Consider the following 25,055-nt stretch of genomic DNA (forward strand, 5'->3'; position numbering starts at 1 on the left):
ATGTGGCTACTCTGGGCCTTAAGTGGCCAGAACACTGTGAAGAAAATGCTCAGTAGAGCCTCCTGAAGCTTTTGGACAAAATGTACTTAACACTGATGTGTAAAAGAGTAAGAGCTGGAAGTTCCCTGGTGGCCTATTGGTTAGGATTCAGTGCTTTCACTGCCACAGTCCGGATTCAGTTCCTGGTTGAGGAACTGAGATCTCCCAAGCAGCTAAAATACAATTAAATAAAGTAATTTTTTTAAAAAAAGAGTAAAAGCTGACATTAAGGGAACATGCATCAATTCATTCTCTTAATGTTTACTCTTAATTTCAGAAGATCACCTTCTAAAACATACAACAGAAAGGTATCCTGGGTTGGGCCTGCTCCAGGGGTCCTGGGGCCTGGAACCTCCCCTTGCTTCTCCCCTTGCTGAGCCACTGAAGGTTCCAGAACCACCCTGGGTTGACCCCTGACTCCCTGGTGTCTCCTGGCCCTTGGCGGCCAGAGGCTCCGCAGACTGCAGTAGAGCACTGAGACAGGAGGTCAGTGCCCTCTGGGGCCAAGGTTGAGAGGACTAGATGCTTTCCACACCTCACTCTCATGGCACCATATGAGGTGAGTGACAGTCAGAGACCTGGCAGGAAGCTGGGGGCTTGGGGGGCACACTGGAGACTGGAGAGGGGGTCCAGAGAACATCCGCAGGTGGGGTGAGGGGACCAACATCCATGCAGCTGCCAGTCAGAGATGATGTGATTGCATGAGACCCCTCCTCCCTTGGCACCTCCTATGGCGGGGGGGGGGGGGGGGGGGGGGAGGGGCATTGAGGGGGGAGGAGTTTCCAGAGTGAGTAGATGAGGAACTCCTCTGCCGTGAGCCTCATTACCTCTCCCCTCCCACTTTTCAGAGCCACCATGAGGCCTGGAGGCTGGTACAGGGCCATGGGTTCCCCAAAGGACTGGCCACTTCACTGTCTCTTGCTCCGTTCCCAAAAGAAAGAGGCAGAAACACATTTATTATCCTAATACCTGGCTCTGGAATTCCCCACTGGAAGATGCAAAGGCTGGGTGAGCCCCAGGCTGCAAGGTGGGGGCTGGGCCAGCCTCCTGGCTGCTCTGAGCCACCTGCAGAGTGCTTGTGTTGGAAAGGGTGGGTGAAGGAGAGGCTGTCCCCCCACCCTGTTCCAAAGGCCCAGGACACAGACAGGTGGGGCTAGGAGTCTGGGAGCCTGGGCAGGGGTGGGGCAGAAGTGCCGGGCAGGTCTATTACACCCACCCCACCTAGGGCTGGTCACATGAGCACTTGCAGAACAGAGGGGCTGCAGTGACAAGACAGCAGAGACAAGGCTGGGCTGTAGGCAGAGGTCCCTCAGAACAGGGCCCAAGAACCTCAGGAATACCTCAGAGTCAGCAGCGAGCTCTAGGCCACGCCCATGTTGGGGAGCTCCTGGCATGGATCCTGGGAGCCACTGTACTAGTTGCATCCTACAGGGACTCTGCCTATGGGGTCTGTGCTCTGAGATCAGGCTCTGGGCACAGGGCTCCATCCAGGTGTCATGTTCAAGGCTTCCCCACCCAGACCTGTCTGCAAATCCCCCAGACTCTGCCCGGCGGGTGTCCGAAGTGATCCCACCTGTGCCTAGGCCTGGACCAGCGCCTGCCTGCTCCCTAGCCCTGCCCACCACGGGTGCCCTGTCTTCAGACCCTTGCCTAGGGATCCTCTCCAGTCCCGCCATCAACCCCACCCCCCCAACCCATGTCCTTTCTCCCAACCTGGGGCTGCTTTCTGGTCGCTGCCTCCAGCAAGCAGGTCACTTGGACCCCCTCTCCCTTTCTGCAGTCCCAGCATGCCTTCCCCTTCTGCCAGCTCCCACCCACCTCGGAGCATGAGAGATTCTTATCTGTTTTTTAGATTAGCCAAGAACGACCAAGTCTGTAACCAACCTGGAGGACAAGTCGTTTGCAGGAAGAACTTAATGTCTATGGATTGTCTGTTCATGACCAGACAGTCCAGGCCTCTTTGAATAAATGTTTGATGCTGTGGTGGAGCTAATGGTAAAGAACCTGCCAAAGCAGGAGTCATAAGAGACTCGGGTTCAATCCCTGGGTTGGAAAGATCCCCTGGATGAGGGCATGGAGATCCACTCTAGTATTCTTGCCTGGAGAATCTGATGGACAGAGGAGCCTGGCACGCTACAGTCCATGTGATCGCAAAGATTCAGACACATCTGAAGTGACTGAGCACACACACACACACACTGTCCACCCGACACGAATGCAAACTGCTTCTAAGCCCCCTCATGCAGGGATGGAAAGGACCACCTTCCAGGTACTTGAACCATGTCAGTCTGCTCTGTATGAGATGGGGCGTCTGACCTGCCACTGCGTAAAGAAGTTGGTGTGGTACACTACTCCAGTTGCCCTAACAGAATGGCACAGACTCTTGGCTTAAACAAGAGCAATGTGTGGTCTCACATTCCAGAGGCTGGAAGTCCAAGATCAGGGTGCTGCCGGGTTGGTTTCCCCTGAGGCTCTTGGGCTTGCAGGTGGCTTATGGCATCATTGACTCAATGCAGAAGTCTGAGCAAACTCCGGTAGATAGTGGAGGACAGGGAAGTGTGGCCGTACTGTAGTTCATAGGGTCGCAAAGAGTCGGACCCAATAGAGCCACTGAACAACAGCAACATCCCTTCTCACTGGGCCTTCCCAAGTGAAGTGATAAAGAACCCGCCTACCAGTGCAGGTTCCATCCCTGGGTCTGGAAGATACCCTGGAGGAGGGCATGTAAACCCACTCCAGTAGTCTTGCCTGGAAAATCCCATGGACAGAGGAGCCTGGAAGGCTACAGTCCATGGGGTCACAAGAGTCAGACACGAATGAGCGACTGAACATACACAGATGTGCACCTTCTCACTCAGTCCCACAAGATCCTGCTCTGAGCACAGGCAGAGACAGAGAAACCACTCTTGTTTCCTATAAAAATACCAGCCCTCGTTCACCCTGGACACCGTTCTTAAAGGGCCCTCTCCAAGCAGTCACATGGGTGGTTAGGGCTTCTATGTATGAAGCTGGATGGGGGGACACAATTAAGTCCTTAATATGGCAATAATCTGCCATCAGATCTAGTTTTCCTAGGCTCAAGATCTATGAGCTAATGGGGATATGACGGGACCCCCACCCCTGGGTTACTGGATGACTCATCTCTGCCGTCCCCTCAGGATGGGGTGTTGTTTTTGATCTCGTATCCTGACCAGGGAAGGGCAAGGGCCAGATGCTTCCCCTTGGCCCTCTCCTCTCCCGTAGCTCTTTCCCGAGAGGTTAAACAGTCCCTGTGGAGGTTCTGCTGACGGCCAAGAGGCTCCATCCCAATGACCCTGCTGGAAAGTGGGACACAGGTCACTGACACAAGAGCCGGACCTGAGCCCTGACCCCACCTGCTCCTCCCCATTAGGGGGCTATGGTGACCCCTGGATTCCACGTATTAGTATCAATTCAGAGACTGTGTCCAGTAGTCCCGAAAAGTCTCTGTGTTCCCCTCCCCTGTATGGAGTCCCCCAGTGAAAGGCCGAGCTTCCTTCCAGGAGACCTACACCCACCATGGGGTGGCCAGGCCTCCCACTCAGAGCTGGTTTCTGAGTCTGACCGCTGGCTCAGTTATCATGATGTGGCTACTCCCAGCCTCTTGATCTTCAGCCCCCAGTGTTATTTACTCTAGAAATGATCAGGACCCTTGCTGACTGTCCTTCTTGCTGGCCTCCGTGGATCCAGGTCCCAGGAGCCATCTACTTGACAGACAGGCCCCCAGCTGCCACTCTGATCTTGGAATCACTGAGATCACTGCCTTCCCCCTGCTCTGACCCCACCATCTGTCCTCAGTTACACAGAGACCCTGCTGTTCCCATCACTATAGGGTCCCATAGCAGCTCTACCGCCAACCCTGACCTGCCGGGAACACGCACAGAAATGCACTGTGCCCCTTACCAGTGTCATGTGGGTAAGCAGGGCTCCGTCAGCCCTTCCTGGGTTTTCCAGCCTCTATCTGAGCCTTTGATCCCTCGGTCGTCTTCCCTCCCTCCCCACCTTCTAAAAGCCAGACCGAGGCCACAATGTAGCTCTGGTCTTCTGGATGGTCCCCCCAGGGCGTGAGATGTGAATCACAGACAGTATGCCCGCGTGGACGGCTCTCCTTATCCGAGTTCCGCCCTCCTCACTCCCACATCCTCAGGGCCCAGTCCTGCCAGGTCCCACCTGAGCCCAACTTTGGCAGAAAGCCCCTTCCGCCTGTTCTAACACCTGCTCCAAAACAGGTGAATCTGGAAGACCTCATGCTTAGCAGAGATAAGTCAGGCACGAAAGGACAAACAGCGGCTGCTTCCACTTTATGAGAGGTCCCTAGAGCAGTTGAATTTATAGCAGAGAGTAGGGTGGTTTCCAGGGGCAGAGGGCGGGGGCGGGGAACTGGTGTTTGATGGGGGCAGGGTTTTTGGTTTTGCAAGATGAAAAGTGTTCTGGAGAGGGCGGTGGTGACGGTTTCACAACAATGTGAACCTACATCACACGGCTGAATTACACGCTTAAGGATTGTTCAGATGGTAACTCTGTGCTGTGTGTGTTTTACCACAATAAAAAACAACAATTTAAAAGCTCTCCCCTCCCTCAGTGGGTCCACGCCTCCCCAGCCGGCTGTGCTGGGATTTAACGCCAGTCAGGCTGCCAGAGGGAGGGAGGGAGGGTGGAGGTGGGTCCCCAGGGAGCCACTGTCTGGTTAGACACCTGCCACAGTGTGAGCCTCAAGCAGGATGCAGGTGGGGGACCACTAGAGCCTGTAAGGGGAGCAGTCATCCACGCAGTCCTTCAAGTTCACGGGATCTGAAGTTCCAAGTTCTCATCTGCATCTACCCAGACCTCCCCCACGCCCCTCACCAGCGTCTCAACTTTTCAGGGCCCTGACCTTATGGAAGTCTCCCTCCAAGGTCGAGAGCGCCACCGCTCCTAGGAAAAAAAACCCAGCCTCATTTACCCCTCCTTTATCCTCCAAACCTCACCACCCTCCAGACATCAGGGTTCCCGAGATGCTCCAGGGAGGCCTGCTGGCCTTCACGTCTTGGGCTGAATTTGTTTGTCGTGTCTCTCTTCTACAACCAGCAATCTCAAAGCAGCCAGCCCCGACCCCAATCCTAGGTCCCTGACGCCTCCCCCAGGCAGTCGCCAGATCCCTGTCTATCTGCTGTGTCTGGGCTCAACCTTGGAGAAAAGGCTGAGCCCCCCTTGGCTATGTCACATTCCACCCACTGCCTGTGCTCAGACCCTCTGTGCCAGCCAGTGGCAAGCGATTCCATGCAGGGGATGCACCCCAAAAGTGTCAGGAAGGGAAGAGGGCAGAACAGGGCAGAGGAGGGAGGGACCCAGGATGTCACTGCCTCTGAGGCCTCGGCTGGCCCTATAGGCATCCCAGGGCCTCTGGAGCCACCCTAGAACAGAAGGGTGCCAGCTTCTGTACCCATGTGACAGCGGGTCTTTGGTGGGGTGGGGGGCGCATACATGGTCTTGGGTGGTCTTTTTCACAGGGGGTGGGTGGAGTTGGGGGCTCTCCAGAAGGGATCTGAATAGAACTCTCTGCTGTCCGTTTCCAGGTCAGCACAGCTTTCCCTCTGCCTTGAACTTGACTCTCCCTGCTGGTGTGGCTGCCTCAGGCTGCCTGGAGTGAAGGCCTGACCCAGACCCCCCCAGTTCTGCAATGGTTCCCCAGGCAGGGCGCCCAGCACTCTTAGTCTTAGAAAGGCCCCAGTAGACATAGCCAGTTGGGTGTGTGCCACCCTGCATGGGCCCAGAGCTCAGAAGGGACCACGCTTGGGGTGCAAGTTTCTGCAGTCATCTTCTTGAAATTCTTAACAGTTTTATTCTTGAATTTGTGTTTTGTGAGTGAAATCAGTGGAGGATGTCAGGTGCTCACGCCCTGTGGGGCCCAGGCGGGGTGTGCAGAGGGTGAGGCACACACCCACCACACACAGATGTACAGAGTCGGGGCGCCTATGAGGGTCTGCACTCCCCTGCCAAGTGCAAGGTCCGAGGGAGACAAATATTAAAGAGAAAATGCTTAACCATGACAGGTTGACAGAGAGACCGTGGAAGAAAGGAAAACACATTTCCACCACTTTTTGAACAAAGGGCCTGCACTTGGTGGTGGTGGTGGTGATTTTTCTGTGTATTTTGTTCTTTTTTTTAACGTCTCCACCTAGGTACCAATTACTTATTAGGTCGATACATTTTTGTTTTTAATTGGAGTATAGTTGCTTTACAATGTCCTGTTGGTTTCTGTTGTACAAGGAAGTGAGTCAGTTGTACGTATACGTATCTCCCCTCCCTCGCTCCCATCCGCCCAGCCCACCCTCTAGGTCATCACAGAGCGCTGAGCTGAGCTACCTGTTACACAGCAGCTTCCCCCAGCCATCTGTTTTATACACAGTAGTGCAGGCATGTCAGTCCTAATCTCCCGATTCATCCCGCTCTCACCTACCCGCACCATATCCACACGTCCATTCTCAGGGCCTGCACTTTGATTTCTCGCTGGCCCCTGCTCTGAGCTCTGCACCCACATCTGGAAGCCCACACAGCCTTCCTCACCACCCAGGCTCGGTCTGCAAGCTACCAGAGGCAGCCAGCACAGCCCCTATACCTGGCCGGAGAACCTCACCTTCTTTCCAGGATGTTCTCTTCTTCATGCAGAAAATATATGGAGCATGTTTATCCTCTGAGCCCCAAACTTACAAAAATGATTCCAGGACCCCATGCTCTTCACCTGGGCAGAGTGGGGCTTAACTTGGGCTCACCAAGGATTTCTGCACTTTTCTGATATTAATAGTACAGATGACTGATCTGGGAAAAGTTGCAGGGAAACCAGCCGCATCCCACCCCATCAGTCCTGTTCCTGCAGCTTCAACAGTGACCAGATCATCGATGATGCACACGGGTACATCAACACCCACGTGCAAACCCCACCCCCACCCCAGCCCAGACTTTTGCGAGTGCCAGCTCAGAAAAGGTCTATCACTGGCTCCCTGTTCTTGGAATGGTGTGTTTGGAGTTCACTGACTGTAGGTTTTCCTTCGGGGTATGACAAATGAGATGTAGCCCCCAGTACCAGAAGTCCAAACAGGATTGGATTGGGGGCTCAGGGGGTCCTGAGGACGCCTGACCCTCTTCCCCATGTACTCAGAGCCCCTAGGGCCCCATGTTTGTTTGGGTGAGAGTTCTGTGTTTGTCAGGCGGTGCAACAGCTCTGAGCAGAGAAGGCGGTGCCAAGCGGGTAGCCAGCAACAGCTGGGCACACGCTCCAGATGACACATGCCAGGCGGGGGTGGGGGCGGGAAGCCCTCCCCCGCTGCCGTCCTGTCCTGGGGGAGCCGCCTCCCTGATAATCCCTCCCGCGGCTCCCCCGGGAGGTGGGAGAACACAGGACGATTGTCACAGATCATGTGCTGGGGAGAGAGCCACGCAGACCTGAGGCGGGGGAAAGGGGGTGATGAAAACAGTCTTTGTCCTGCGCCCGTTCCCTGCACACTGGGCTTGTGTTTCTTGCTTTATGACAATTGGGTGAAACATTAGACCCAGGCATCAATTATTCAGATTTCACCGCGAGGTCAGAACAGCAGCCTTGTCCTGCCCCCTACTCAGAGCGATGGGATGGGAAAGCACAGGAGATTGGTTTCAGGAGGGATGCTGTGGGGCTTCAGATAGACTGAGGGCCTGAGCCCCTGCACCCCCAGGCCTATCCTCTCTAACCCTCTTCTGCCGACTCCAGTCAAACCGCCGGTCAGGCTTTTCTAGGCATTTGGGGGGCAGTTAACTCCAGAAAGCATGACTCCATTCTCATATGCCAAGGGCTCAGGCCCCACCCCCTCCCTCACCCCTGCCCACCACCAGGCACCGGCTCACCTCTCTGGCTCCTCTATTTGCTCAGGACCCTCCGTGTTGAACCCCTCACTCTGCCCAACCTGTGTCATCCTTACCCTCTCCCAAAGTTTCAGGAATACAGGTGTCACCCACCCATCTCCCTTCTTTTTTTTTTTTATTTTTTAATTTAATTTTTTTTGGCTGTGCCCTTTGGCAAGTGGGATCTTAGTTACCCAACCAGAGACTGAACCCTTTCCCCCTGCAGTGGAGGCGTGGAGTCTTAACCACTGGACCACCAGGGAAGTCCCCACCTGTCTCCTCTCTAATACAAGTCTTTAAAGCCCTCAGTTTCCCTCAAAACACTATTTATCTGTCTCTTAAGATTTTTGATAGGTTGTGTTTTCACTATCATGCTATCCAAATGACTTTTTAATCCTCTTATTTCTTCTTTTTCCGGTGGAAATTTTAGGAGTGTCCTGTGAAACTTTCAAATTTGGGAACTATCCAGACACTTTCAAGTCATTGATTTCTAGTTAACTTCCACTGTGGTCAGAGTACCGTAGTACTACCTTACTATTTCCAGCATTTTTAAATGTACTGAGATCTGGTTCATGACCCAAAACACCATCTCTTATGGTGAGTGTCCCATGCGCACACGAAAATAATGTGCCTTCTCCAGTTGAATGATTAAATGTCAATTAGGCCAAGTAGGTCAAAAGTGTTGTTCAGGTGTTCTGTATCTTTAATGCTTTTCTGTGCAGGTGGTGATGAAATCACCCACGAATAAGAGATTTGTCTGTCTCTCTTTTCAGTTCTATTTGTGTTTGCCTAGTATAGTTTGAGTCACTCAGTGTGTGCATATGCATTGAAGTCTGCCTTAGTCTGCTGGGGCTGCATCACAAAAAGCACAAACTTGGTGCCTTAAACAACAGACATTAAATCTGGAGGCTGGAAAGGCCAAGATCAAACTTCATCAGGGTTTGGTTTCTGGCAAAGACTCTCTCTGCTCAGTCGTGTCCAACTCCTTGTGATCCCATGGTCTGTAGCCCACCAGGCTCCTCTGTCCATGGGATTTCCCAGGCAGGGATCTGGAGTGGGTTGTCATTCCCCTTCTCCAGGCTATCTTCCTGACCCAGGAATCGAACCCATGTCTCCTGCAAGTCTCCTGTATTGCAGGAGGATTCTTTACTGCTGAACTACTGGGGAAGCCCAAAGACTCTATCCTAGCTAGTCTTCCCTCTGGGCACATGAAGATAGAGAAAGAGACAGTCCTGATCTCCTCCCCTTCTTACAAGGTCCTAGGGGATCAGGGCCCCATGATTATGACCTCATTGAAACTTTTTTTAAAGGATTTTTTTGATGTCAACAATTTTTAAGGTCTTTATTAAATTTATATTATTGCTTTTGCTTTATATTTTGATTTTTTGGCCACAAGGCATATGAAATCTTAACTCCCCAATCAGGGATTGAACCCTCAGTCCCTGCATTGGAAGGAGAAGTTTTAACCACTGGACTGCCAGAGAAGTCCCATGACCTCATTGAAATTTAATTACCTCCTAAAGATAATCTCCAGATACAGTCACACTGGGGGTTAAGGCTTCGATTTATCCATAGTAGATGGTTACATCTTTTTTGGTGAATGGATATTTTTATTAACATGAAATGCTCTTCCTTACTTCTAGTACTATTTTTTTGTATTCCACTTTATCTCATATTAAGGAAGCAATTCAAATTATCTATGATCAGTGTTTGCATAATATATATCTTCCCATGCTTTAACTCTTTGCCTTTCTGGGATTTATATTAAAAGTCTATCTCTTATAGATAACACATTACTTGGGTGTTTTAAAAAATTCGATACAATGTTCTCTGCCTTTTAACTTAGTTCATTTATTTTTTTTAATTACTGAAATGGCTGGCTTTAAATTTTTCATCTTGCTATTTGCTTTCCTTTTGTCTACCTGTTCAGGGTTTTTTTTCTCCTTTTTTAGATTTGTATTTCTAAATATTCTATTTAATCTCCTGTGTTGGCTCATTGTTGTGGTGGTTTTATTGTTGTTTAATTGTATGACTCTTTTACAACCCCATGGACTGTAGCTCACCAGGCTCCTCTGTCCACAGGATTTCCCAGGCAACAATATTGGAGTGGGTTGCCATTTTCTTCTCCAGGGGATCTCCCCAACTCAGGGATCGAACCTGTGTCTCCTGCATTGCAGGCAGATTCTTTACCACTGAGCCACCAGGAAGCCCTTGTTGGCTCATTAGCTATGCCTATTATCTTTATCCTTTTACAAGTTGCTCTAGATTTACAGTGTCCATTGCTAACTTTCAAGTAACATTCTACTTGCTCAAATAAGATGTAAACCTTAAGGACTTTCCTGGTGGTCCAGTAGTTAAGACTCCATCCTTCCAATGCAGGAGAAGCAGGTTTGATCTCTGGTCAGGAAACTAAGATCCCATGTGCCATGAGGCTCAGCAAAAAGTAAAAAGAGAGAGAGAGAGAAAAAACTAAAAATCACAGACTTTCATCTCCCTCTTCCACCCTTTGTTATCAGATATATATATCCATCAGTAACAAATCCCAGAATACACTGATATTATTGTTGAAATTGTCAACTTCTTCTGAAAAAACGTTTTCTATGTTCCCTGGCCCCCAGCACTTTAAAGACCTTCATTTGACTGTCCTCTGTGCCTTTATTCTGATGAGCATTGTTAACTTTGTTCTCCATACATAGTGTGTCTTTTATTCCTTGTTGATTTTAAGATTTTCTCATTATAGGTTTTTAGTGATTTGAATAAAATGACCTTTGCTGTGACTTTCTTTGCACTGACTCTTCTCAGTTTTCATAGCACTCTTTAGATTTGTGTGTTTATATTTTCCCTTCAGCGTCCTCCTGTTGTCCTGGTCCTGCCCATCCTCCTTCATACAGGTAACGCCCATCCACAGATGAACAGAGACCATGTGCAGGTTTCCAAGTTTCTTTTCTGCCTGGATCCCTCCTACTCAGATCTCTACCCCACAAATTCCAGCTTCCTCAGCCTCCCCAAACTCCAACCTTTGTCTCCTCAGTTCAATGGGACTGCTGTTCTCTGCTAGGGTCCCCTTTTTGCCCTAGTGTCCAGTAAATGCCTATAGGCAAGAAGCCAGGTAGATTATGTGACTCGTTTTATTTGTTTAGCTTCTCGGAGGGATCATATTTCCTCTCTGCTTGTTGTCCAATGTCTGCAAACACTGGTTTTATATGTTTTTTTCCTCCAGTTTTCACCTTGTTTATAGCAGGAGGGCTAGCCTGCTACCACATGCTCTGTCATATCTAGAAGTGAAAGTCTATTTATTTCTAGTGGAATGATGGAATTATCTCACTGCTTTGATGCCACGTAGACAAAGCTCTCAACAGTTTTTTTTTTTTTTTTAATATTTTATTTATTTTTGGCTGTGCTGGGTCTTTATCGCTGTGCATAGACTTTCTCTAGCTGCAGAGATCTGGGCCTACTCTTCACTAACTACACCAAAACCTTTGACTGTGTGGATCACAACAAACTGTAGAGAATTCTTAAAGAGATGGGAGTACCAGACCACCTTTTCTGCCTCCTGAGAAATCTATATGCAGGTCAAGAAGCAACAGTTAGAACCGGTCATGGAACAACGAACGGACTGGTTCTAAATTGGGAAAGGAGTACGACAAGGTTGTATATTTAACTTGCTTATTTAACTTATATGGAGAGTACATCACATGAAATGCCAGACTGGATGAAGCACAAATAGGAATCAAGATTGCTGAGAAATATCAATAACCTCAGATATGCAGATGATACCACCCTTATGGCAGAAAGTGAAGAGGAACGAAACAGCCTCTTGATGAAAGTGGAAGAGGAGAGTGAAAAAGCTGGCTTAAAACTCAACAGTCAAAAAACTAAGATCATGGCATCCAGTTCCATCACTTCACTGCTCCAAAATCACTGCAGATGGTGACTGCAGCCATGAAATTAAAAGACACTTGCTCCTTGGAAGGAAAGCTATGACAAACCTAGACAGTCTATTAAAAAGCAGAGACATTATTTTGCTAACAAAGGTCCGTCTAGTCAAAGCTATGGTTTTTCCAGTAGTCATGTATGGATGTGAGAGTTGGACTATAAAGAAAGCTGAGTGCCGAAGAATTGATGCTTTTGAACTGTGGTACTGGAGAAGACTCTTGAGAGTCCCTTGGACTGCAAGGAGATCAAACCAATCAATCCAAAAGGAAATCAATCCTGAATATTTATTGGAAGAACTGATTCTGAAGCTGAAACTCCAATACTTTGGCCACCTGATGCAAAGAGCTGACTCATTAGAAAAGACCCTGATGCTGGGCAAGATTGAAGGCAGGAGAAGGAGATGACAGAGGATGAGATGGTTGGATGGCATTACCAACTAGATGAACATGAGTTTGAGCAAGTTCTGGGAGTGGGACAGGGAAGCCTGGTGTGCTGCAGTCCGTGGGGTCGCAAAGAGTTTGACATGACTGAGTGACTGAACTGAACTGAACTGAGGGTTACTCTCTAGTTGTGGTGCATGGGCTTCTCATTGTGGTGACTTCTCTTGTTGAGGAGCAGTGGCTCTAGGCACAGGGGCTCAGTAGTTGTGACATGCGAGCTTACTTGCCCCGTGGCATGAGGGATATTCCTGGATCAGGGATCAAACCCATGTCTCTTGCATTACAAGGTGGATTCTCAACTACTGGGATAGCAGGGGAGCCCCCTCAACAGCTCTCTTAAATGTTACCCAATGAAGGAGACAGTATCGGAAATTTAACTGAAGTAATTTTTGTGCAGTTGGGTTCCACGTAAGAGAAATTTCTGGCTTATCCACATGGAAGAGCCTTATGGAGACCCAGTGAAGCTCTTGGTTAGAAAAAGTTTGCCATGCTCTAAGCAACTGCTCTGTAATAATATTTGCAAAGGGGATGAAGAAAAAACTTGTATTCCTTATTGTTATTACAAAAGTAATACTTATTCATCTCAGAAAATTTAATGGTAATCAAAAACTGAAAGAATCAGGACTTCTCCGATGGTGGGATAAGAATCTACCTGCCAATGCAGGGGACGTGGGTTCGATCCCTGGTCTGGGAAGATTCCATATGCCTAGGAACAGCAAAGCCTGTGTGCCACAACTACTGAGTCCACACTCTAGAGCCGAGGGCTGAAGCCCACTGCTGAAGCCATGTGCCCTAGAGTCCATGATCCCCAACAAGAGAAGCCCCCACAATGAGACGCTCAAAACTGGAGAGTAGTCCTTGCTCTCTGCAACTAGTGAAAAGCCTATGTGCAGCAAGAAAGACCCCACACAGGCAAAAATAAATACAATTTTAAAAATAACAAAAGAATCAGTCATAGTCCTCATCATTTAGCAACTGTCACCTTATTGTAACGAACAAGCATGTGTACTCTATCATCTATATACCCATACAAATAGGTTTGGTGTTTTTTTTTTTTGGCCACACTGTACATCATGTGGGATCTAGTCCCTGAGCAGAGATCAAACCCGCTCCCGCTTGCACTGGAAGGCAGAGTCTTAACTGGACCGCCAGGGAAATCCCATCCACACAAATAGTTTTATATTAAAGCTGACTTCCTTTGTATGAATTGTACAGATATTTTTGAGGTTTTCTAGCAAGATGGATCTGATGGACGAACTGGGGAGAAGTTTGTCAGCAATGCCAATTTGCCAGCAAGGTATCAACAATGCAAATTTGCCAGCAAGTTATCGCACTGACTTGAAGCAGGCTGTGCCTGCATCTGGGTGGTGGCTGGATGCTTGTCAATAGTGGATGAATTGACTGAAAAGCCACTAGGACTGAGGTCACCGGGGTGGCAGGGGAGTGTCTCTCCTGGGCGTGCAGCAAGGCACAGAGACACAATCCTTAATCATGTCAGCCCCACCCCCGTCCCCACCCGCCAGGAGGCAGGAGGGCAGACGGGGACACTTAGGGACCATCTGTCCCAGCAGTCTCTAGAACCCTCTGGATTCACTCATTTGTGGTAAGTTTATACTCATTTTGCCTAAATAACAATGATGTTAAGCAGGTGAAATTCAAATCAAAGACACAAATTCAAGAAAGCTGTAGGGCACAGATAATTTTTTAAAGGCAAGTTGTAAGAAGACATAGGAAATACCAACTCACTCGTGTCCTTGCCTGGGAAATCCCATGGACAGAGGAACCTGGCAGGCTACAGTCCATGAGGTCACAAAAGAAACACACACTGACTGAGCAATTGAGCATATGCACGTAAGAAGACAGGATAATTCTACTTGGAAGCTTTAAACAAAGACTAGCTGCTGTGAATAAGTATAATCACTTAAACCTGACCTTTTTGGCAACCAGGGCAAACAAGAAGGAAAATAAAGCATATTACAAAGTTCCTGCTGTTTATCACAGTTCCATTGCTGCTTATCAGAAGGCTTGGGGCAGAAGACTTTTCTGAATTTAGAACATGTGAATTTTAGACCGGGAATAACATGCATATGCTCTATGTTAAGTTATACCCTTACAAGATTTAAGACAGCAACCCATTATGAAGTGCATTTCTATATCTGTTGTGAAATGGGTAAACTCTCACTCTAAGACATTAACAGACCTTACACCTGACCAGGGCAGGTTTTCCCACCAAATGAGTTGGCCACTATTTTATGAGGAAAGTCTTGATTTTTCAGAAGTATTTAGACTTTGGAACAGTGCATGAGAGACTATGGGCCTGTGATAGAAGCTGTTAATTAACCTCTAGAGAGAGAGAGAGGAATGTTTTCCTAGGTCAGAATTCTAATTACGCATGGATCTCAAGGATGTTACCTAACAAAACAGGCAGGTTTGCCCATGGGTGTTTTACAAGAAATGCATCCTTCCAGCAAACTCTACTGAACACCTTGGAGGTGTTTGGCCTGCAGCCTGCACTTGGGGGGCAGGGGTGGGGGAAAGCAGGGCATGGAATAGGTAAGAGATGACCTCCGCCCTAAGGGATGCATTGGGGAGGGGCTTGGGGCTGATCCTGGGAGGGGGCAGAGCTACCTGCTGAGTGTGCCCGGGTTGCAAGTGAACAAGACCCAGGCTCAAGTTGGACAAAGCGGCCGGAGGCAGACCATTTCATGGCAGGAAATACAGGGAGAGGGACGGGTAGCAATGAACACCTTATGCCAAGCCCGGTCCTCCTCAGGGTGTGACTTCAGCCTCAGCTGGTAAGAGATGTGACATCCTGACATGCAAGTTCTGTGAAGCTATTTTAGCAGAGAAAGCCTTCCCTGGGGACTCCCAGGAGACCTGCACTCCTATCTTGCTGGCAGGACAGAAAGGGGCTGAGGGTAGGACGGCTGCCATGAACCTCAGGGCTGACCCCCAGGTCACCAGGGAGAGGAGGGGGACCCAGGTCAAAACTGGCCTCAACTGGATGGTAGGCAATCCCTGTGCACTCAAGGGTTGGGGAGGACCAAGAAGGAGGTCACTTCTAAAACTTGAGGACAGTGTGCAAAGGCCTGGGGTTAATGTGCCTGGAGGGCATGAGGCAGGTGCAGGGGCTGGCACCAGGCCCTGGGACTCCAGGCTGGAGCTGCTCCTTCCAAGTGTAGAAGGAGCCTGGTCTGGCCTCAGTGTCAGCACCAGAGAAGGAGGGCTGGGGAGTGCAGCCCACAGCTCAGGCAGCAAAGCCCAGGGAGGGGATGGGCTGGCCAGGCAGAGATCCTAGCTAAGCCTGCCTGCTCTGCATCCTAACGTGGAGCATGACCAGTCAAGCTGGATACACTTTTTTTTTGGTGGAGGTGGGGGTTATTTTTTAATTATTTGGCCGCTGGAATCTTAGTTGCATGACCAGGGATAGAACCTGTGCCCCCTGCCATGGAAGCTCAGTTTTAACCACTGGACCACCAGGGAAGTCCCCAGACACACTGTTGATGAAACACCTTCTAACCACTCACCTTGACATAAGACTGCCTGGACGGTCAGGCCCCAGGGGAGCACCCTGGACACCCAGCTCAGCCCAGGGAAGCAGCCTGGCCTGACCACACCTGCTTCTGATGGCCTGGGACGACGGCGGGGATGTCTGGCAGGGAATTTGAAGGTCCCTGGTGCTGATGTCAAGGGGTGCAGGCTCTGGGTGGGTGTGTCCACCACAGAGAGGGGCTCAGCTGGAGAAGAACTCAGGAACAGGGTCCTCCTGGGGTTCTGGGGGTGTGGGGCACTGACCTCCATAGAGTGTGTGACAGAGCAAAGAACAAGAGGAGGAAGGGTGGGGGGCAGAGGAGGATGCACCAGGCCAGAAGGAGGGCAGTAGCCTCTTCGCCAAGACGGGGTCTTCAGAGACATAGCTGGGGGTGTATGCTTTTCACATTGGTTTGTATTTGTTTGTAAGTGCTTTTTCAACAGTGCAGTATTCCATGGTGAGAAGAGGTTTCAATACACCACCTGTCCCCTCGTCATTCCAGAGTTTGGAAAGGGAAGGGCTGCTATGGCGGGTGTATACACCCTGGGCTCTGGAGGAGCCTCTGCCTTTTGGGTGGGGTATTTGGGGTCGTCTTGCTTTGCAGATGGTGACCACCCCAAGCAGATCTGGGGGCTCCCTGCAGGGGTCAGCAAACACAAGCAGAACTGTCTTGCTCTTTTCTGTTGTGTGGTAATCGCATTCCTGGGGGTGTCACCTCTGAGGGGGCCCCAAGTTCAGGGGCTCTGTTTCCTTCCTGTCTGCTGAACATGGTGCAGGCTGGAGGCCCCGGGTCAGAACCCCTGTGCCCTGGGAATGGGCAGGCTTGTGCGCACAATAGACCCTTGGTGATCCCCAGCCCCGCTCTGTGCCTCAGGTCAAGGCTCTGAGGGTGCTAGATTCAGAGTCCCTCTCATGGAGAAGGCGTCAGGGTCAGAGGTCAAAGGACAAGGCCCAGATGAAGTCCAGGTCTGGGTGCTGGCACCGCAGGAAGAACCCCCGTTCAAAGACTCTGGACAGAAGCCCTCCCATGGACACAACCCTGGGTTTTCTCCTGTCCCCGTGGCCCGCGGCCAGGGCTCCTGCCTCGTGGGGTCAGATGCAAGGAATCGGCCCGGACCTGGAGGAAGGCCATGGGGCACAGCCGCCCACCCTCCACCGTCACGTGCTCGCCCACCAGGCAGAGGCCCACAATGTGGCTTTGTGTGGCAGCTGGCTCAGTGCACAGGCCGCGTGTCTAGGGCAGCCCTGGCCAGCAGGCGGTGCCAGCCTGAAGGCCAGAAATGCCAGGCTGGGGAGGGAGGGTGTCTCCTGCTCAGTCCTCCAGGGTCCCAGGCCAGGTGCCGCCCAGAAAACACCTGGGCTGGCCTCGCTGCTTCCCAGGACCCTTGGGATCCTGGGACCCCAGGGCGGGGTGGCAGGGGTTGAGGTTGCATCCAGGGAGTGGGCAACTGCAGCAGAAGCCTGGTCACTACTGGCAGGGCCTGCAGGGCGCCCTGGCACCACTAGGCCAGCTCAGCCTGCCTTGTGGGCTCCCGACAGAGCTTCCTGGTCTTAGGGGAAGAGAAAACCAGGGCAGCCTGGTCAATTTTTATAAAGCTAAATGTATCTATTAAAAAAAATTTTTTTGTTGTTGTTAGATGTAAGAACATTCTTTAAAAAAAAAAAAATCATCATGGTAGGTAGAGGCTGTTTTTGTCACAATAACTTTAATTGACAACATAAGAATTTGGCAAGGACTTCCCTAGCGGTCCAGTGGTTAAGACTGCACTTCACTGCTGAGGCATGTTCGAACCCTGGTCAGGGAACTAAGATCCCACATGCTGTGCAACGCAGCCTAAAAGAAGAAGAAGAAACTGGTGACTATTTTCATGCCTTAAAAAAATAATTTGGTTCACAGAGGCCCCAAATACTGACCCCACAGCACTGGCCAGACCTGGGTCTCCAGAACTGGTACTGGGGCAGGGGAGGGGGGTCTCCTGGGGCCCCCACTTTTCTCCCCTCTTTACCAGGGAGAGGGTTGACTGTTGGGGTTCCTCAGTGACGACTGAATCTCTGAGCAGGGCCGGGTGTAGATAAAATGTGTGCCCAGGGGAGACGGTGCCAGCTCTGCTCCCGTCCCTGCCCTCACCGGCCTCCATCCTGTGTGGGGCAAGTCTGGGAGCCAGTCAGAGTCAGGGTGCAGATGTCCAGCCAGCCCAGCTCTCAGGAACACCCTGGCCAGTGGGACCCCTTCTCAGTTCTCCCCTTAGAGGACAAAGGCAGTGCTGGTGGGCTGCTCACATTGTTCCCCCTCCCCTGACTTGCCTGGCTTCCTCTTTAAGTGGAGCAGGGTTGGGGGGGGTGCGGGGCAATAGGGAGATGCCTTGAGGCTGAGAAACAGCCTGGCTCTGAGAAAAACAGCTGTCCCCCTGCCTGCTGGGTCTGAATCTGCAGGGACTTAATAGGATCAAACCTACCTTATCAGAGCCAGAGAGGGTCCCACCGGAGCAGGCCCTCAGGAGGGACAGTCAAGAGTGCAGGGTTCTCAGTAGAAGGTCTGGCAGAAAAATGGCTTTTCATTCACTGAAATGTTCAGGAAAGAAATGCAGGGGCACGTCTGTTCTGGTAACACCTCTCAAATGACATACTCATACGTCAAACTTCATCTAAGAAGGAATACCCTCAGATGTTATTGGATTGGATTTGCAGCAAGCTTTTTAAAAAAATGCAAAAAAGGCCTTTCCACCTGGGCCTGAGTCTCCCAAAGATCTGAACTCATTTCAGTTCTGTGGATGCTTAGGATGGGACTGGCTGCTGAGACAGACTTTCCCAGCCCTGAGGGCCCCTAACATACACACACAGCACAGCATAGCAACCCCCCTAGTCAGGGTGAGGTAAGTGGAGAGGTGCCTCTGGGTTTGAGGCACCCCCACCCATTCCAGACTGTTCTGTGTGCCTGGCGAGGGGGTGGGGGCACTGTGGGGCTGAGGGAGCTGCCATGAGCCCTGAACTGGGACCCCATGCCCAGCCCAGATCCCAGGAAGTCACAGCTGGGAGGAAACCAGGGGAGCAAATGAACAGAAGACATCCCAGCTTGAAAGTTGCGGTGAGAGGAGTGTGCATAGTAGGCCCCAGAGCAAAAAAATAAGCCCAGGTGTGCCTTCCAGGCCTGGAGGAGGGTCGCTCATCCCTCACTGACCCAGTCAGGCTCCAACCCCCAGAGACTAGCCTCTGCAGAGCGAGGTTCGCTGGCTCCTCCCCGAGTGTGGAGAACCTGGGGGCCAAGAGAAGGGGGTGTAGCCAGCAGGTCAGAAGTAGCCAGGGACCCCCTCTCTGAGTCAGTGTTCTCCTCTGTGCCATGGAGACCCCTGGAAGCAGTCATTGGGGTCTCCATTGGGAGGGAGAGGAGAGGTGTCATGCCCTCAGGACCTGGGTGGGAGGTGGGGGGCAGTGGAGAAGAGAAGGAAGAAATGGAGATTCCCCTAGCCGTGGGTGGAGGAGATGGACCTCCAGTGCCTAGCTGAGCTGGGGTCTAAGCCCACTCTCTGGAATCTCAGATAGGGACTGGTGTGGCCCAGAGAGACGGAACACTCTTCCCAAAGCTGTGTAGGGTCACACTGCCCGGTGGCATTTAGAATGAAAGGAATATAATCTTTAAACAGGTTCAACTTAAAATAGAATCTTATCTCTAAATGACAGATGCTTCAATACACAGTGTCTCTGTCATTCGCTTGCAGCAGATAGTCTCCGTTTGTTCAAGACCACAGGGATGTTTTATGATTGTACAGTGTAAAGGAAATCAATCCTGAATATTCACTGGAGGGACTGATGCTGAGGCTGAAACTCCAGTGCTTTGGCCATCTCATGCAAAGAGCCAACTCATTGGAAAAGACTCTGATGCTGAGAAAGATTGAAGGCAGAAGGAGAAGGAGGTGACAGAGGATGAGATGGTTGGATGGCATCACTGATTCAACGGACATGAGTTTGAGCAAACTCCAGGAGATGGTGAAGGAGACAAGGAAGCCTGGCATACTGCAGTCCTTGGGGGTCACAAAGAGTCAAACACAATTGACAGACTGAACAACAGTATAAAGGGGCCACACCTGAAATGTGACTGTGGGCAGCCCTGGCCCAAAGCCAAGCCCATGGGAATCACCCTCACTCCAGGAGTGTGTTATGCCAACAGCCCAGAGCCCTGTGCCTCACCAGGGCCCACCTGGCTGACAGAGGGGCTTTGGGGTCTGACTCCACCTGGAGGAGGGTGCAGATTGGGGGACCTCAGGCTGCCCCAAAGCCTGGCCATTCAAACCACTCTCCAGGCCAGAAACCCCCTTGAGAAGATAAAACTTTTCCTGCACTGATTGGGGATCATGCACTAGCACAGGTGTCTGTGAAAGACAGATAAGCATCATATCCCACTTTGGAGGCGGGGGTGGGGAGGGGCAGCAGGGAGACTGTTATTCAAACCCATCCGCCGCCAAGGGCATCCTGCGAAGCCACCCACACAAGGTGACACTTGACCTAGAACGTAGTGTGAATTTTCCCCATTTCTCATAATCACTGTAGGAGCTGTTGCACACCAGCTGTGACCCACTGTCCCACTACCCTGAAATAGAGCTGGAGATCTAAGCCCCCACCTAATTCCAGCCCTGGTGCCTGTGTGAGTGAAGCACGGTGGGGAGGAGGGTGGGCACAGGGTGTGGTCGGGGAGATGAAGGCAGACAGTCTTGATAGGCTGTAGGGTGAGACAGCCGTGAAGAAAAGGGACTGGGAGGCGATGTCTGCAGCCAGCCTGCTCCAACCAGGCAGGGGTGGAGGGGATAAGGCACCCCTGCCCCCAGAGACAGAAAAGCTGCATTAGGAGGGAAGTAGACAGGATATCCCCTAAATTCTTGCCCGCTCCTGCCTGCTGTGTCGACCTACAGGGCTTCTCCGTGGGGAAAGAACCCTGTGTGTCCTGGAGACAAAGGAAAGGCTGCCCACTGGACTGGGGTCACCATGCCCAGGGGTCAGAGATCCCCTGCAGCCCTTCCCAGCAGGGTCAGGCCTGGGAGATGTTGAAAACCAGAATCAGACCCCCATCCCCACCCCCCATATGGCTCGTGATGTACCAGGGGAGGTTAACTTCAGGCCATGAAGCTAGACAAGAGTGGGGGTGGGGGAAGGGTCACCTCCTGGAGAGCCAGGGGCGGGGAGGGGGGTGAGGTGGTAGGATGACTTTGCAAATAGGTTCAAAACTGAAAGGACTAGGGTGGGGGTGGAGGCAAGGGGCTTGGGTTCAGGCAGCAGCCCCTGTGGGTGGCAGGGCCAGGAAGCCCCTGTCCAAAGCCGTTTGCCTTCTTCCTCTCTAGTCCTTATTTATCTGGAAGAGGCTCTGGGGACAGGAACTCAGGGCTGCACACAGTCCTCTTTCACGAGGGCAATGGGGGACAGAGCATGGCTGAGCCTTCCCTCTGGGCCTGCAGTGGGAGGCTGACAGCCCTTGCATCCATGGAGCCCGCATCTGCTCTCATGCCCACTCCCAGCATTTCCTGAGGTGGCAGAGGCCACACGGGTCAGATCCTCATTTTACAGATGGGGAGTCACACCGCTGTGGCCACATGCACATCCAGGGTAACCCAGAGGCAGCCCTGCTGGGGCCTGCAGCCTTTTCCTGGGCTCAGGGCCTGCCCGCCTTCTGAAAATTACAACTGCCCACTGTTGCCATGGTGATTGGCTGCATCAGCCTAGCATTGCAGAGCTGGGTGCGCCACCTTGCCCCCAAAACAGTCTGTTTCTGCAGGAGAGACTCTCAACCTCTGGGTGTGTGTGTGTGTGTGTGTGTGTGTGCACGCGCACCTGTGTGTTCACTGTCCTAGCCCTACATGCCACCCTTTCCCGGCTCAGCTGCCCAGCTCCCTGGGCCGGTGGACCCTGGACCCCTGTGATGCTGGGCCCCCTCCTTACCTAGGGCACTGACTTTGCTGTGCAGGGTGAGTGCTCCTACCAGCACACAAACGCATCCTGGTTCTTATTTCAACTGAAATAAAGTGAAAGTGAAAGTCGCCTAGTCGCGTCCAACTCTGCGACCCCATGGAATATAGTCCATGGAACTCTTCAGTCCAGAATACTGGAGTGGATAGCCTTTTCCTTCTCCAGGGGGTCTTCCCAACCCAGGGATTGAACCCAGGTCTCCCACATTGCAGGTGGATTCTTTACCAGCTGAGCTACAAGGGAAGTCCAAGAATACTGGAACTGAAGGGGACTCTTACAGGACTTCCCTGGTGACCCACTGGTTAGGACTCGCCACTTTCACTGCCCAAGCCCAGGTTCAATCCATGATGGGAAACTAAGATCCGATAGCCATGCCCTGGCCCATCCCCACCAAAAGAGGACGGTTACATGAGTGGACAGATCATAATCCATGTGACCGACCCCTGGAGGTGGACACTTGCGTAGTTTCTGTTCTCTGACTGCTGCAGACAAATCTGCAAAAAACACTCTTGAATACGGGTCATTTTGTACACATGAGGACAATCGCAGGATAAATTCCTAGAAGTAGTATTACAGGAAAATGGGTGTTTGCACCTCTAAGTTTGATAAATATTGCCACATGTCTGTCCATCATTATCAGCCACTGCGTGCCTGTTGTGTGCTGGGCAATGAACTCAATATTTTATCTGGATTGTCCAATTTCATTTCACCAGGATCCTGTGATAGAAGCTATTCCTATCCTCCTACAACAGACTCAGAGAAATTTGGAAATTTGTGAACTCACCTTCTAGGCAAGTGTGCGGTGGGGCCAGAGGGTCCCCTGACTGTGTCGACCTGGGGTTCAGGCCCCTCCCTGTGGGCATGCAACTCCAGGGGTAGGGGACCAGCCCCCCTACCACCAGCTGTCTCCTCCTAGGACTGGCCATCCCACATCAGGAGCTTGTCACATGCTGTACCTCTGCCCACAAGGCCATCCACTCCAGATGCTGTCCGAAGGCTGGCCAGTGTGGCCTGAGCCCTGCCCGCACAGAGGAGCCTGGCCTAGTATTTTGGGCTCTACTTCTTTTCTCTGGTCCTGGCACCTCCTGACTGAACCCAGAGTCCCTGAGAGTCAGGGCCTGGGTGGCTTAGGGCTGTGCTGGAGAGTGGTCACTAAGCCTGGCCAGCGGGGGTGGGAGGGTGGGAAGGGCAGGAACAACCTGCCTAGCTCGGGAGGCCTTGTTCCATCTGCATCACAAAGGGGCAAGGGTGGGGGAGGAGAGGGACTGTGTGCTTCCCCCCCACCACCGCCACATCTGCATCACAAAAGTGGGGCCCAAAGTGCCCAGCGGCTTTGTTGAGAGCCCACAGCCGAGCCTGGGAGATTGTTCCCTAGCCCAGGTTGTCCTGAGCCTCGCAGCCACCCTGGCTGACAAAAGCCACATTGTGGGGCGAGCGGCAGCTGCCAGCATCTGCTCCCCGCGCCACCACCCAGGGGCCTCCCAGCTTCTCCGTGGGGCGAACACGGCCCGTGCGAGGGACACAGCCAGGGTCAGACCTCAGGCCCAGGGTCGGGGGAGGGGCTGACCTTGCCTGATGAAGTGAGGTCCGGGTCGTCTGGTGACTCACAGTAACCTTAGACTCAAAGGAGGGAGGAACACTGCTCTGAGACATGCACCTGCCACACCCAGGCTGGAGCACAGAAGTATCTGGAGCCCCACTCAAAGCAGCCTTTTCAGATGGGGAAGCAGGTTCAGAGAGGTTCGCTAGCCAGCCTAGCATCACACAGCAGAGCCAGGGACCCAGTCCCTCAGTGGATGGTCCTCTCAGCTGCCCCCAAGGCTCCGTGCCCCACCTCCTCCTTTCCTGTCCTGACCTCTCAACCTTTTCTCTCCCTCGCTCACCCCTCCCTCCCGAGGGAGTCAGCTGCCTGGGCCAGCCTGTGGACTCCCCTCGGAGCCCCCTCCCGCCCCGACCCCTGCCTGTGTGGACCCCCTAGCACATGCCTCTCTGCCCTTGCCAAGCTCTCTAGTGCCCTGCCACCGTCAGCAGGCATCCCCTGCCTCCTGGAGAGCTGTTCTCCAGCCAGGCTGAACTTCCCGGCCCCTCAAGTTCCTCTCTCTGGTCCTCAGCTGCCTCTGCCATCACCCGTCAACCTTCTTTCCTTGGTGGACCCATCCGGCCCCTGGACACATCTCTACTTCCCTGGGGGTCCTCTGGCGCCCCGGAGCTCGGCTGCCTTCTCCCACTCAGGGCCTCCTGGCCTGGCTGTGAGCCTCTGTGCTTTGGCGCCCTTGGTGCTGAGTCCGGAAGCCACACCTCAGTGCCTACCCTCAGCCAACATTCGTGGAACTACATCCGCTTTGCAACTGTATCCAAAGGAGAACATTGCAGCTACTCTGTGGGCGGCTCCAGCTAATCCGGAGGGTCGAGGGGTGGGCTGACCACTGAGGCAAACGCACCCACATGCCCGGAAGAGTGCACGTGGCCTTGACAAGGACATGGGGCAGGGCATCCCCTCGGGGAAGTAAGAGCAGGCAAGGTCCTCCTGGGGCGTGGGCAGTGCCCGGAACCAGGAAACAGCAGAGTGGAAAGGGACTCCCTCAAAGCCCTGTTGGGGTCTGGCCAGTCTGCATAGACTCCGGGGGAGGGCTCCTCCTCTTCTCTCCCTCTCATTTCCTTCTGGGGATCATCCCCATAGTCCCAAACTGACCAGAAGCCCAAGGAACGTGGAGGGGGCCTGGGATCCTGGGGCGGGGGGGAAGTGGGGGACCCACTGGAGGAGTCCCAGAACAGGGCCCCCTGTGGAGGCCTGAGCCCAGCACAGCCGACTGAATGACAAAAAGACACGGCCACAAGGGAGATAATACCCATTGGTTGGGGAAATCAGGGCTGAGCCCGGGTCTCAGGAGGAGAAATGGGGGCCAGAGAGGAGCAGGGCAAGAAAGGAGGTGGGGGCAGGGAGGCTGCACGCAGAGGCTGCGGGTGGGTTGGGCATGGGAGAGCGCTAGTGGGCTGGGGAGCAGTGGGAGGGACCTGGTCACCCCAAACCTCAGTGTCACAGTGGAAAGGCAGCGTTTTGAGCAGCCTAGTCCCTGGGCCAAGAACTGAACTCTCACCAGGGTGATCCCATGTAACATCATTCAACTTAGCAGGAGAAGGCAGACCGTGATGCATAACTGAAGGAAGAAAGACCAGAGAGTCCCCCATCCCACCCACGAGGAGGCCCTGAGGGGTTCCAGCCACCTTGGCCAAGTCCATGGAGAACTTGAAAAACCCTCCAACAAGTCAGCAGCTCTCACCAT

Source organism: Dama dama, chromosome 13 (assembly GCF_033118175.1).
Source record: "Dama dama isolate Ldn47 chromosome 13, ASM3311817v1, whole genome shotgun sequence".
Taxonomy (NCBI): domain Eukaryota; kingdom Metazoa; phylum Chordata; class Mammalia; order Artiodactyla; family Cervidae; genus Dama; species Dama dama.